A 15,654-nucleotide genomic window follows, 5' to 3' on the forward strand; every position below is an offset into this window, starting at 1 on the left:
GGAATTGTTATTGATCTACTTCCTTGTTTAGCGAGAGGGGTAGAAGCCACAGCTAATAGGCTACCATGCAGCGCTTAAGGAATACAGTTGCTAGGCTAAGGCCTATCACGGCCACCCAGACAGCCAAGAGCCAATCACAGGCCAGGCCGACGGCAGTGGGAGGGGCTTTGAGGACGTTTGAGCCAATGAGGAGTTACACTGCGTCGGTGTCGGCCGAGTCTTTTCTGAATGGGACCAGTTCTAATTATGTAGAAGAGATGTACTATGCATGGCTGGAGAACCATAGGAGTGTACACAAGGTAGGAGAGAGAGTGTGGGGGCCAGGCAAGTGTCACGGCCGTTAAAAGAAGTGGACCAAGGTGCAACGTGGTCAGCGTACATGTTCTTTTTATTTGAATAAGACGCTGAACAAAACAATAAACACAACAAAACAAACCGTGAAGCTAAAGGCTATGTTCCCCAAACAAAGTCAACTTCCCACAAATACAGGTGGGAAAAAGGGCTACCTCAGTATGGTTCTCAATCAGAGACAACGATAGACAGCTGTCCCTGATTGAGAACCCTACCCGGCCAAAACATAGAAAAACAAATAATAGAACATAGAATACCCACCCCAACTCACGCCCTGACCAAACTAAAATAGAGACATAAAAAGGATCTCTAAGGTCAGGGCAGCAGGTGAGCTGCTTCCCAGGACTATGGCCTGTTTATGTTCAAAACGCAGTGGGACAAGAGTTACGCAGACACCTGCACGACCTCTGGTCAGGGCAAAAATGTGAGTGCGTACACACACACATCCATACATACCGGGCCAGCTGTAGCATGGAAGCCTGACGAGCTAGCTGAGACATCCCCGGTAGCTTCGGCAATGGAAGCCTGACAAGCCAACCGAGGCTTGTGAATCTATCAAGCAGGCTCAGGCATGGAAACCTGACGAGCCAGCTGTGGCATCCCCTTTTGCTTCGGCAGCAGCCCATGGACCCAACCTCACCAGTAAAATATATTTTTTAAATCCTGTTGCATCCCCAGGTGAGGCGTTATTTTGTCATTTGTACGGTAGGAGTCGGGAGCAAGTACAGGGAGGGAAATTAATAAATAAATGAACATGGAACAAAACAAGAAACACGAGTAGTGCACAGACATGAAACATATAAACAGAAACAATAACGCCTGAGGAAAGAACCAAAGGAAGTGACAGGTATACGGGGGGTAATCAGGAAGGTGATGGAGTCCAGGTAAGTCTCATGAGGCGCAGGTACACGTAATGATGGTGACAGGTGTGTGTAATAATGAGAAAACTGCAGACAATGAGCACCAGAGAGGGGGAGCGGGAGTAGACGTGACAGTAGGCACATTTTGTCATGAAACTTTGTCATCAAAGTCTGCAATTCTCTGGATTTATGGTGCTTTCAAGACAACTGGCTCAAAATGGCCAGAAACAAATAACTTTCTTCTGACACTCGTCAGTCTATTCTTGTTCTGAGAAATGAAGGCTATTCCATGCGAGAAATTGCCATGAAACTGAAGATCTTGTACAACGCTGTGTACTACTCCCTTCACAGAACAATGCAAACTGGCTCAAAACAGAATAAAAAGAGGAGTGGGAGGCCCTGGTGCACAACTGAGCAAGAGGACAAGTACACTAGAGTGTCTAGTTTGAGAAACAGACACCTCACAAGTCCTCAACTGGCAGCTTATTAAATAGTACCCGCAAAATACCAGTCTCAACGTCAACAGTGAAGAGGCAACTCCGGGATTCTGGCCTTCTAGGCAGAGTTGGAAAGAAAAAGACACATCTCAGACTGGCCAATAAAAAGAAAATATTAAGATGGGCAAAATAACACAGACACTGGACAGAGGAACTTTGCCTAGAAGGCCAGCATCCCGGAGTCGCCTCTTCACTGTTGACGTTGAGACTGGTGTTTTGCGGGTACTATTTAATGAAGCTACCAGTTGAGGATATATACAGTACCAGTCAAAGTTTGGACACACCTACTCATTCAAGGGTTTTTCTTAATTTTTTTAATCTATTTTCTACATTGTAAAATAATAGGGAAGACATCTTAACTATGAAATAACACGTATGGAATCATGTAGTAACCAAAAAGTGTTCAACAAATCAAAATATATTTTAGATTTTAGATTCTTCAAAGTAGCCACCCTTTGCCTTGATGACAGCTTTGCACACTCTTGGCATTCTCTCAACCGGCTTCACCTGGAATGCTTTTCCAACAGTCTTGAAGGAGTTCCCACATATAATGAGCAGTTGTTGGCTGCTTTTCCTTCACCGCGGTCCAACTCAAACCATCTCAAACCATCTCAATCTGGTTGAGGTCGGGTGATTGTGGAGGCCAGGTCATCTGATGCAGCACTCCATCACTCTCCTTGTTGGTCAAATAGCCCTTGCACAGCCTGGAGGTGTGTTGGGTCATTGTCCTGTTGAAAAACAAATGATAGTCCCACTAAGCGCAAACCAGATGGGACGGCGTATCGCTGCAGAATGTTATGGTAGCCATGCTGGTAAAGTGTGCCTTGAATTCTAAATAAATTACAGACAGTGTCACCAGCAAAGCATCCCCACACCATCACACCTCCTCCTCCATGCTTCATGGTGGGAACCACACATGCGGAGATCATCCATTCACCTACTCTGCATCTCACAAAGACATTTCTCTTTGCTTATTTTAGCTGTTCTTGACATAATATGGACTTGGTCTTTTACCAAATTGGGCTATCTTCTGTATATCACCCCTACCTTGTCACAACACAAATGATTGGCTCAAATGCATTAAGAAGGAAAGAAATTCAACAAATTAACTTTTAACAAGGCACACCTGTAAATTAAAATGCATTCCTGGTGGCTACCTCATGAAACTGGTTGAGAGAATGCCAAGAGTGTGCAAAGCTGTCATCAAGGCAAAGGGTGGCTACTTTTTTTTGGTTACTACATGATTCCATATGTGTTAAAGTTTTGATGTCTTCACTATTATTCTACAATATAGAAAATAGTAAAAATAAAGAAAAACCCTTGAATGAGTAGGTGTGTCCAAACTTTTGGCTGGTACTGTATATATATTTTTTGTGATTAACAGCTGGGGCTCAAAAATTCTGTGCAATTTCCAGCGCGCATTTACTGTGAACACTGAGGCTTTTACCCACTTTAAGTTACAGTTTTAACAGTGGCCAAGTAGGCTACTGTGGCTATTTGATCATGATGTAGGCCTACCAGAGTGACATACCATCAAACACAATGGAGAACATGCATCTCATTACATTTTACCATGGGAATAGCTGTTCTATCATTCAGCCTACAGTAGCAGCCAGTGTGTGGTGTTCAATGTAGGCCTACATTCCATAAAACCTTTGAAAAAAACATGCAGGGCTGGACATGAACCTGTTCATCCACATCAACCTGCTTATCCTTCAGACAAGGAGGTGACTGAAAATGTTGTTGTGTTGTTTGATGCAAAAAGATATTTTACAAAATAAAATGCATTATTATTCCCATACCAACAGAGAATCAGACACATGATGCTACCCTCTGCCTATTGGCTACTTAGCTTATTCAAGCCTGTCTCAAAATACAAACTGCCCCTTTAAGACATAAAAAAACTCTACCTGACTCACTTTTCAAAGATGTCTAGAAATGTAACTGGGCTAATAGCTCACTAACTAGCAAAGGATATGAACAAAATGTGCACATGTAGCTCTCGCTTTGATCTCAAAACAAGCGCATCTACTCATGACCGCTCATGCTGTTAACACAGTCCAGCTCAAAGTAAATGGTACAGATCCATATTATGGCAATGGTCTACTTGCATATAGGCCTACTGCAGCTCTCATTGTTTATGCCGCACCGGTCTGTGTAGAGTGCGGGCTGAGTAGTGCGTGCGTGTCAATGCAATAGAATCCTACTCTGATGCGTTCTGACTACAACAAAATCTCTTGCATAGTTAGTTTTGTTTCGATATGTTGCAAAGTGGCTAATATAGCATTGATTCAATCACAATTGCCACAATAAAGGGAAACATTGATAGTGTTAACAGGGAAAGAACAGAGAACAGTGGTCACGAACATTTTCTGAGTGAACATCACTTTTCTGAGTCAAAATGCAAGCTGAGAACTACCGCTCAGATTTTTTTTAACATGAGCCTATGCAAAAACATAAGCCTATGCAACATTAACCAATTAAAAACAGTACTGTAGCATCGAGGTTTGTGCAGTAAGCTATAGGCCCAATACTTTATCACCGCATATTGGCTTTGCTTGAATTGCCCTGCCCAATGTTTTTTGGGAAATTTTTGTAAACGTTATTTCAACTTTAAGATAGGCTATATGATCACACCACTAATAGATCTATTGTTGTATTACTTGTGAGGCACAGCTGATTGAGCATACATTTAAGTAATTTGCTTTTTTTTTACTGGGCTGATGGTGCCTGCATCTGATGGTCAGTCTCGGCAGAGGGAGAGAGCAGCAGTCTGAGGGTCCGCCTATCAACATCAGCTCTCCTTTCCTCCACTGACACGGAACAAAAAGAGACACTGTCTTCCAGCTGATGGCGAAACTTGAGTCGCACCGCATTATTTCTGCCTCATGCACATATTCGTGTTGTTACAGAGAAAGTGAAGTATTCTTTGATATTAAAAAAGACACAAGTCGCTAATAATAACAACAACGCAAACCTATAGATACACTTTCCTACTCATTCATTACTGCTGCACTGCTTGTTCAAGCACTGAGTGGAAATAGGAAGAATGCGCATTTTATAGTTTATAAAAGTGTTGAATACAAAGTGTTGACAGTGCTGAGTAAGAACTTAAACATGAACTCACTCATAAAAACATCAGTTCTTTGGTGTATTCGTTGACAGTCTTTCTCTAGTCATTGTTTTAAATGTTTTGAAATCTCACAGTATCAACTTTGCCTTAGCTTTCTTTTATACCTGCTACGTTACTGCAGACACGGAAATATGAGCCATACGATTGGCCAGCGGTAAACTTATAGTGCACTTGATTTGCTCTCAGGGCCTGCAGGGAAAGCAGAGTTTGTACCTTCAAACACATGAAATGGTTCAAAATGGTGCGCAGGGCAGTTGAATCGGGTACACCTACCGCCAACAGCCCGAGACAAATAAATCGACCAGTACATTGCGATCGACCGGATGGTGACCACTGCTCTAGAAAGTTGAGTGAAGTTCAATCTCGTGCTTCTCTCTGTGGGCTGTTATTTCTTCTGTACGGCAGACCTGCACGCACGCAGTTCAGAGAGAACATTGCCTCTGAGCACATTATTCTGTCTCTCTTCATCACGCTTACTCTAATTCTCTCCCTCATTCTTTCTCTCACTCTCTCGTTCATCTGGAATGTCCAGTCCTCCCCTCCAGCCGTCTGTTGGTTAAAGGGCATTGTTGTTGGTGTGTGTGTGTTTGTGCGTGTGCGTGTGTGTAAGAGAGAGATAGTGAGTGTGTGTTGAGAGATGCAATATTGGTTCACACACACACACACACACACACACACACACACACACACACACACACACACACACACACACACACACACACACACACCACACACACACACACACACACACACACACACACATTGAAAGTGAGGTACAGTATTGGAGTCATTGTGGTGTCTAAAATGTCACATGCTGAAAAGGGTGTAGTAGACCTTACTGTGAAATGCTTACTTACAAGCCCTTAACCAACATTACAGTTTCAAGAAAAATAAGAGTTAACCCTTGTATTATCTTAAGGGTAAAACAATGACCCGCCACTATATTTAACAGAGAAAACCCCCTAAATGATATTTTTTCAACGTAAAATTGTATTACTTTTCCTAGAGTGACCCCAACATTAGAAAAAGTGAAACATTCCCTTTGTTCATATTTCCGTGAAAGCTGTACACCACCAGGGTACAAAGACTGTCTTAGGGTCATTTTTGACCCGGCAGTTATAAAATAATTTACACACCACAAAAACCATAAAGACACACACACATACACACACAATGAGAAATGTAGATTATGTGTGCTACTGATTGAGCTGAGACAAAACTAAAAAACGTTCTTGTGCATGTGCAGCATCTCCCCTCCACGACCTCACATGACTCAAGTTCACAGACAAAATAAACAAAATTTCAGACAAAATAAACATTTCTTGAAAGCATTGTTTACTAATGAGGAATGCAGTCAGAGGCTATAAAGGTGCTGCAGATGACAGTCCCCCCAGTTCTCTCTTTGCTGAAGCCATGAGTGCACGTTTCAGTGCCCAACAGGTCGTAGATCTGACTTTTTCAGATGTCCAGGAGGAACAATGATTTTGAAGAGGAGGTATCTGAAGAAGAAGATGGGGAAGAATACAACCCAGAGCATGATGCATCATCTTCAGATGAAGAAATCCCCCAAACTGAAAGAGACATTTTTGTCAAAGAACAGCAAAATAACATGGTCCTTGTCACCATATGACAACCAGGGCAGGATGGCAGCACAAAATGTCATAAGGATGACCCCATGGCCCACAAGACATGCAGTTGCCCATGCCCAGGACATCGCCCAAACATTCGACATGTTCATCACACCAGCCATCGAAAAAATCATCCTGGAGATGACAAATTTGGAGGGTTTTTGTAAATATGGAGACAACTTTAAAATGATGGATGAGATTGACCTGCGTGCCTACATAGGGCTGCTAATCTTAGCGGTGTGTATAGGTCCCGAGGCGAGGCTACATGTAGTCTCTGGGATGCAGAGAGTGAAAGGGCAATTTTCCATGCCACAATGCCACTGAAAAGTCTTTCACACTTTCTCAAGAATGCTACGGTTTGATAACCGCGAGTCAAGACCTGCAAGATGTGTGAGAGACAAACTGGCGGCCATAAGAGAGGTCTGGGAGAAGTGGGTGGAGCGTCTGCCGTACCTCTACAACCCTGGGCCTGAAGTAACAGTGGATGAGCAACTGGTTCCATTCAGAGGTACATTTTTATTTTCATATCTGAAAATAAATAATAAAATGAACAGTAAAAATCTGTCAAATGAACAGTAAGTGACTGTTCATTTTATTATGTATTGCTGTAATATCATTGATTTATGTGATTGTTTTCTGTGACACTGATACTAATTACTGATAGCGATCTCTTTTGTCAAAAGCTCGCTGTCCTTTCCGGCAGCATATGCCCTGCAACCCAGCAAAGTATGGCATCAGGATATGGGTTGCCTGTGACACAAAATCCAGCTACGCTTGGAAGATGCAAGTCTACACAGGGAAGCCTACCGATGGAGGCCCGGAGAAGAACCAGGGGATGCGGGTTGTGCTTGATGTGACGGATTGAGGGGGTACAATGTCACATGTGACAATTTCTTCACCTGTTATGAACTCAGCCAGCAGCTCCTGAAGAGGAAGATCACTATGATTGGCACAGAAAGAACGAGCTTGAGCTCCCCCTGCACTCCTCGCAACAAGGGGGAGAGAGGCCTTCTCATCAAAGTTTGCCTTCACCCCCACCACCATTCTAGTTTCTTACCTCCCAAAGAGGAACAAGAATGTGGTCCTCCTGAGCACACTTGTCACGTTCGTCATAAGGAATGGACCAAGGCGCAGCGTGCGTAGAGTTCCACATATTTTAATAAATAGAAACTCACCAAACAAATCAAACAAGCACAAACGAAATGTGACGTTCTGGACTACTCACAGGAAGCTACACAAACACAAGATCCCACAAAGCACAAAGGGGAAATGGCTGCCTAAATATGATCCCCAATCAGAGACAACGATAAACAGCTGCCTCTGATTGGGAACCATAACAGGCCAACATCGACATATAAAACGCCTAGATGACCCACCCTAAATCACACCCTGACCTAACCAACATAGAGAATAAAAGCTCTCTATGGTCAGGGCATGACAGTACCGCCCCCAAAGGTGTGGACTCCGGCCGCAAAACCTGACTCAATAGGGGAGGGTCCGGGTGGGCATCTACCGTCGGGGGCGGCTCCGGTGCGGGGCGAAGTACCCACTCCGATGACGTGTCCACGAGCGGAGGAATCGGACCGTGGTTCGTCGCCGGATGAACCGGACTGGGAACCCTCGCAGGAGGCTCCGGACTGGGAACCCCCGCTGGAGGCTCTGGACCGCAGACCGTCGCTGGAGGCTCTGGACCGCGAACCATCGCTGGAGGCTCTGGACCACGGACCGTCGCAGGAGGCTCCGGACAGCCGATCGTCTCAGGTGATTCCGAACCGTGGACCGTCTCAGGTGATTCCGGACCGTGGACCGTCTCAGGAGGTTCCGGACCGTGGACCGTCTCAGGAGTGGCGGAGTGAGTTCTGGGCCATCTCTGCCCAGAGGATATATTTCGCCCACTCCCCTGGCCGGTCCTGGCAATATGACGGCAGAAACCTACCCATATCCTGGTTCACTCTCTCCACCTGCCCATTACTCTCGGGGTGAAAACCCGAGGTAAGGCTGACCGAGACCCCCAAACGTTCCATGAATGCCTTCCACACCCTGGACGTGAACTGGGGACCCCGATCAGAAACAATGTCCTCAGGCACCCCGTAGTACCGGAAGACGTGAGTAAACAGGGCCTCCACAGTCTGTAGGGCCGTAGGGAGACCGGGCAAAGGAAGGAGACGACGGGACTTAGAAAACCGATCCACAATGACCAGGATCGTGGTGTTGCCCTGTGACGGAGGCAGATCGGTCAGGAAGTCAACCGTCAGGTGTGACCAAGGCCGCTGTGGAACGGGAAGGGGTTGTAACTTCCCTCTGGGAAGGTGCCTAGGAGCCTTGCACTGAGCGCACACCGAGCAGGAGGACACATAAACCCTCACGTCCTTGGCTAAAGTGGACCACCAGTACTTCCCACTAAGACATCGCACCGTCCTACCGATCCCCGGATGACCAGAGGAGGGGGACGTGTGAGCCCACCAAATCAGCCTGTCTCGAACCTCCAGCGGAACGTACACCCATCCAGCTGGACACTGTGGTGGAGTGGGCTCTACACGCGATGCTCGCTCGATGTCTGCGTCCACCTCCCACCTCACCGGTGCTACCAGACAAGAGGCCGGGAGGATGGGAGTAGTCTCGATGGCCCGCTCCTCCGTATCATACAGTCGGGACAGTGCGTCTGCCTTAGTGTTCTGGGAGCCTGGTCTATAGGAGATGAAAAACATGGCCCACCTTGCCTGACGAGGATTCAGTCTCCTCGCTGCCCGAATGTACTCTAGATTACGGTGGTCAGTCCAGATGAGAAAAGGGTGTTGAGCCCCCTCAAGCCAATGTCTCCACACCTTCAGGGCCCTGACGACAGCCAGCAACTCCCGATCCCCCACGTCATAGTTTCGGTGGCGTACCCGAGCGCTGTGAGAGCACGGCTCCAATCCCAGCCTCGGACGCGTCCACCTCCACTATGAATGACAAAGAGAGATTCGGATGCGCAAGCACGGGAGCCGAGGTGAAAAGAGCCTTCAGGCGACCAAAAGCCCTGTCCGCCTCAGCCGAACATCCCAGACGCACCGGCCCCCCCTTCAGTAGTGACGTAATGGGAGCAGCCACCTGCCCAGAAACCCGGGATAAACCTCCGGTAGTAGTTGGCAAACCCTAAGAACCGCTGCACCTCCTTTACCGTGGTTGGAGTCGGCCAATTACGCACGGCTGCAATGCGATCACACTCCATCACCAACCCTGATGTGGAAATGCGATACCCAAGGAAGGAGACGGCCTGTTTGAAGAACAAGCATTTCTCAGCCTTGACGTACAGGTCATGCTCCAACAGTCGCCCAAGTACCTTGCGCACCAGAGACACATGCGCGGCGCGTGTAGCGGAATAGACCAGAATATCATCGATATAAACCACGACACCCTGCCCGTGCAGGTCCCTGAGAATCTCATCTACAAAAGATTGGAAGACTGCTGGAGCATTCTTCAACCCGTACGGCATGACGAGGTACTCATAATGGCCGGATGTGGTACTAAACGCTTTCTTCCACTCATCTCCCCCCCGGATACGCACCGAGTTATACGCGCTCCTGAGATCCAGTTTTGTGAAAAAGCGTGCTCCGTGAAATGACTAAATCGCTGTGGCAATGAGAGGTAGCGGGTAACTGTACCCCACCGTGATGTAATTTAGACCTCTATAGTCAATGCACAGACGCAGCCCTCCCTCCTTCTTCTTCACAAAAAAGAAACTCGAGGAGGCAGGTGATATGGAGGGCCGAATGTACCCCTGCCCCAGAGATTCAGATATGTATGTCTCCATAGCCACCGTCTCCTCCTGTGACAGGGGATACACGTGACTCCTGGGAAGGGCAGCGCCTACCAGGAGATTTATCGCACAATCCCCTCGTCGATGATGTGGTAATTGGGTCGCCCTCTTTTTACAGAAGGCGATAGCCAAATCGGCATATTCTGTGGGAATGCGCACGGTGGAGACTTGGTCTGGACTCTCCACCGTCGTAGCACCGATGGAAACTCCTACACACCTGCCTGAGCACTCCTCTGACCACCCCTGTAGAGCCCTCTGTTGCCACGAAATCCTGGGGTTGTGACGGGCCAACCAGGGGATCCCCAGCACCACCGGAAATGCAGGAGAATCAATGAGGAAGAGACTAATTCTCTCCTCATGACCCTCCTACGTAACCATACCCAGTGGAGCTGTGGCCTCCCTGACTAGCCCTGACCCTAATGGTCGGCTATCTAAGGCGTGCACTGGGAAGGGTTTGTCAAGGTGAACAAGGGGGATCCCTAACCTATGCGCTAAACCGCGATCAATAAAATTCCCGGCTGCGCCTGAATCTACTAGCGCCTTATGCCGGGAATGAGGGGAAAATTCAGGGGGAAAAATCAACACATACATGTGACCAACAGGGGGCTCTGGGTGAGCCTGGTGCCGACTCACCTGAGGTGTCCGAGCAGTGCTCGGCCTGGCGTCTCGACTCCCTGGAGGACCCCCCCCAGCACCGGTCAGCAGTTTGCCCTCTACGACCACAGCTAGTACAGGAAAGGCCCCCTCCTCCGGTCGCTTTCGCTGCAGCACCTCCTAGCTCCATGGGCGTTGGAGTGGAGGAGCTGGGGGATGAAACTGACAGGACCCTATCTGGACGTCCGCGGGTCGCCAGCAAGTTGTTCAAACGAATGGACATGTCTATCAGCTGGTCCAAGGAGAGGGTGGTGTCTCATACAGGCTAGCTCCCTACGGACGTCCTCGCGCAAACTGCACCTATAGTGATTGATCAGGGCCCTGTCGTTCCATCCCGCGCCAGCGGCCAAGGTCCGGAACTCTAGAGCAAAGTCCTGAGCACTCCTCTTCTCCTGCCTCAGTTGGAACAGCCGTCCAGCCGGTCCCTCGCCGAGTCCGGATCGCTCCATACCGCGTTGGCCCACTCCAGGGCTTTACCTGAGAGGCAGGAGACGAGGGCTTTCACGCTCTCACCTCCCGACGGAGTCGGGAGAACGGTTGCCAGGTATAATTCCATCTGGAGTAAGAACCCCTGGCACCCGGCCGCCGTCCCATCGTACTCCCTCGGGAGAATCCCACTGTACCCAGGCAATGAAGGAGAGGGTGGTGGTCCTGGTTGGGGTGTGTCTGGTGGAGGTGTGGGAAGGTCACCTCTCTCCCATCTTTCCATCATCGCCATCACCTGATCCATCGCAGTCCCCAGCCGGTGGAACACTGCCATGTGGTGTTGAACGCGCTCCTCCATAGACACTGGGAGCGCGTCCGCTCCTGCTGACTCCATTGAAGTGGTGCGGGATTCTGTGACAAAGTGCGTCTAGGTGATATTTGTTGGGGTCAGGCGCAGGAGAGCAGGGATGTCTGAGAAGCGTATTTCTTTAATAAGAAAGTCCACCAACACAGGATTGGCACAATCAAAAGGTACAACGCCCTCGACCACAGAGAACCCGTGCAAACACACGGAGGAACAAACAAAGTTCCGACACTCAATTACTTCAGAACTTGTGAAAACAAATAACGGTAAATACCGAACCGAGCACCTCACAATAAAAGACTAATCCCGCACAAACTTAGGCAGGCAACAGGGTACATATATACACACAGAAATTAACGCAAATGAAACCAGGTGTGAAAAAGAACCAAAGACAAAACAAACAGAAAAGGAAAAAGGGATCGGTGGTGGCTAGTAGACCGGCGACGCCGACCAGTCGTGACAGGTTCTGTTCTGGAATTCTCTTCTGGAATTCCCACATTGTTATGTCATCATGCAATCTGTCAGAACGTTCCACATGGAAATGTGTGTTTCTCCACCCCCACAACCCATGTAGGGTTAACTGCATGGGGGACTGGGGGTTAAACGGTCTGACAATATCATGATGACGTTGGGGACTGATCTTATTGTGCCACCTTGCTTTCTCACAAGGCCTTCACGTTAAACAACCCGTCATTGTCAGCACGCTATTCTAGTGACATTCACACAAACGATAGGGAAGGCAGTGAAAGGGTGTGTGTGTGTGTGTGTGTGTGTGTGTGTGTGTGTGTGTGTGTGCGTGCATGTGGGTGTGTGTACTATCTGCATATGCGTATGCGTGCGTGTGAGTGTGCACTGAAAGGGTTACAGAGTTCAAAAAAGAGTGATGACATGGAATGTACAGATAGATAGCCTATGTGGTGTTAGGGTCAATGAGTTCTCTTCAGCCCTTTGGTTCTATGTGGCTCAAAACTGTTATTGTTGAGCTTCAGTAGACGGACTGATTGACTGGCTGGTTGACTGGCTGTCACTTTTAGCTGACAGGACACTCAACACCTTTGAGAAAATGCTAATGTGAAAATGTGAAGCAATATCCTGGTTTGTATGTGTGTTTAAGAGACATCTGTGGGTGTGCACCAGATTGTGTCTTGTTTGTGTCTGTGTGTGCGCACGTGTGTCACTAACCCATGTGTGTGTACATTTCACTAACACATGTGTGTGTCTCTCTCTCTCTCTGTGTCCCCCAGACATCTCTGGGTATAAATTTGTAAGTCTCTCTGGATAAGAGCGTCTGCTAAATGACTTAAATGTAAATGTAAAGAGCGACTGTATGATCTCACAGCTGGAGGTATGGACACACCCCCTAGACTACAATACCCAGGATCCTATGCTCTTAGTATAATTCCTCTAGCTCCACTAGCCCCCATACTGCTGCAGCCTGATTCCAAACTGTCACCAATTCCCTGTCCCTACGTACTGGTTGACTGTGTCCCTAAGACTACACTCCCAGATAGAGAGGCCCACAGGTTTCTTATGACTGGGACAGGGGAAAGTCACTAAGCAGAGTGCCGTGTGCACAATACCCAGACAGCCGCATCTGGCGGGGTCAGTTCTGGGTGGTCTGTCATGGGCCGTTTTCATTTAGTACCCGTTGGGGTCGGCTTGGGGCATGATTATATTTCTCCATATTATGTTATACCGAAGTTGACTGACTGAAAGGGAACGTAGCGTTATGACTAACTACTGTTCCCTGAAGGAGGGAACGAGGTACAACACCTGTTTGGCCCCGCACTGCCAGTTCCTGGGCTCGATGAAGAGTGGTATTAAATTGAAGGAATGAATCCGAGCCTCACGCTTATCATCTGTGGATCGCGGGGCTTCCAGCAAGGCGCGGATTTCATTGACCTTGTCAAGTGTGATTGTAGATCTCGATAGTGCGGCTCCCCATAGTATGTTGTACCTCGTTTCCCTCCTTTAGGGAACCATAGTTATAGTCATAACGCTACACTACAGTCATAATGTTACGCTACAGTCATAGCGCTACGCTACAGTCATAAAATTACGCTACTGTCATAACGTTACACTACAGTCATAACGTTACGCTACTGTCATAACGTTACGCTACAGTCATAGCGCTACACTACTGTCATAACGTTACGCTACAGTCATTAACATTACGCTACAGTCATAGCGCTACACTACAGTCATAACGTTACGCTACAGTCATAACGTTACGCCTATAGTCATAACGCTACAGTCATAACTCTATTCTACAGTCAAAATGCAACGCTATAGTCATAACGCTACGCTCCAGTCATAACATTACATTATGGTCATAATGCTACAGTCATAGCGCTATGCTACAGGCATAACGCTATGCTATAGTCATAACGCTACGCTACAGTCATAACATTACACTATGGTCATAGCGCTACACTACAGTCATAACGTTACGCTACAGTCATAACATTACGCTACAGTCATAGCGCTACACTACAGTCATAACGTACGCTACTGTCATAACGTTACGCTACAGTCATAACATTACGCTACAGTCATAGCGCTACACTACAGTCATAACGTTACGCTACAGTCATAACGTTACGCTACAGTCATAACGCTCAGTCATAACTCTATGCTACAGTCAAAATGCAACGCTATAGTCATAACGCTACGCTCCAGTCATAACATTACATTAGGTCATAATGCTACAGTCATAGCGCTATGCTACAGGTGTAACAGTATAACTTTAAACCGTCCCCTCGCCCCAACACGGGCGCGAACCAGGACCCTCTGCACACATCAACAACTGACACCCACGAAGCGTCGTTACCCATCGCTCCACAAAAGCCGCGGCCCTTGCAGAGCAAGGGCAACACTACATCTAGGTTTCAGAGCAAGTGACGTAACTGATTGAAACGCTACTAGCGCGTACCCGCTAACTAGCTAGCCATTTCACATCCGTTACACTCACCCCCCTTTCAACCTCCTCCTTTTCCGCAGCAACCAGTGATCCGGGTCAACAGCATCAATGTAACAGTATAACTTTACGGCGTCCCCTCGCCCCGACACCGGCGCGAACCAGGGACCCTCTGCACACATCAACAACGGTCGCCCACGAAGCATCGTTACCCATCGCTCCACAAAGGCCACGGCCCTTGCAGAGCAGGGGCAACTCCACATCTAGGTTTCAGAGCAAGTGACGTAACTGATTGAAACGCTACTAGCGCGTACCCGCTAACTAGCTAGCCATTTCACATCCGTTACACAGGCATAACGCTATGCTATAGTCATAACGCTACGCTACAGTCATAACATTACACTATGGTCATAGCGCTACACTACAGTCATAACGTTATGCTACAGTCATAACATTACGCTATAGTCATAACGCTACGCTACAGTCATAACATTACACTATGGTCATAATGCTATAGTCATAACGCTACGCTACATTCATAACATTACACTATGGTCATAATGCTACGGTCATAGCACTACGCTACAGTCATAACGTTACACTACAGTCATAACGTTACGCTACAGTCATAACATTACACTATGGTCATAATGCTACAGTCATAACGTTACACTACAGTCATAACATTACACTATGGTCATAATGCTATAGTCATAACGCTACGCTACAGTCATAACATTACACTATGGTCATAATGCTAAGGTCATAACGTTACGCTACAGTCATAACATTACACTACAGTCATAACGTCACGCTACAGTCATAACGTTACACTACAGTCATAACATTACACTATGGTCATAATGCTACAGTCATAACGTTACACTACAGTCATAACATTACACTATGGTCATAATGCTACGGTCATAACACTACACTACAGTCATAACATTACACTATGGTCATAATGCTACGGTCATAACGTTACACTACAGTCATAACATTACACTATGGTCATAATGCTA

This window comes from Salvelinus sp. IW2-2015, linkage group LG4q.1:29 (genome assembly GCF_002910315.2).
Source record: "Salvelinus sp. IW2-2015 linkage group LG4q.1:29, ASM291031v2, whole genome shotgun sequence".
Classification (NCBI taxonomy): domain Eukaryota; kingdom Metazoa; phylum Chordata; class Actinopteri; order Salmoniformes; family Salmonidae; genus Salvelinus; species Salvelinus sp. IW2-2015.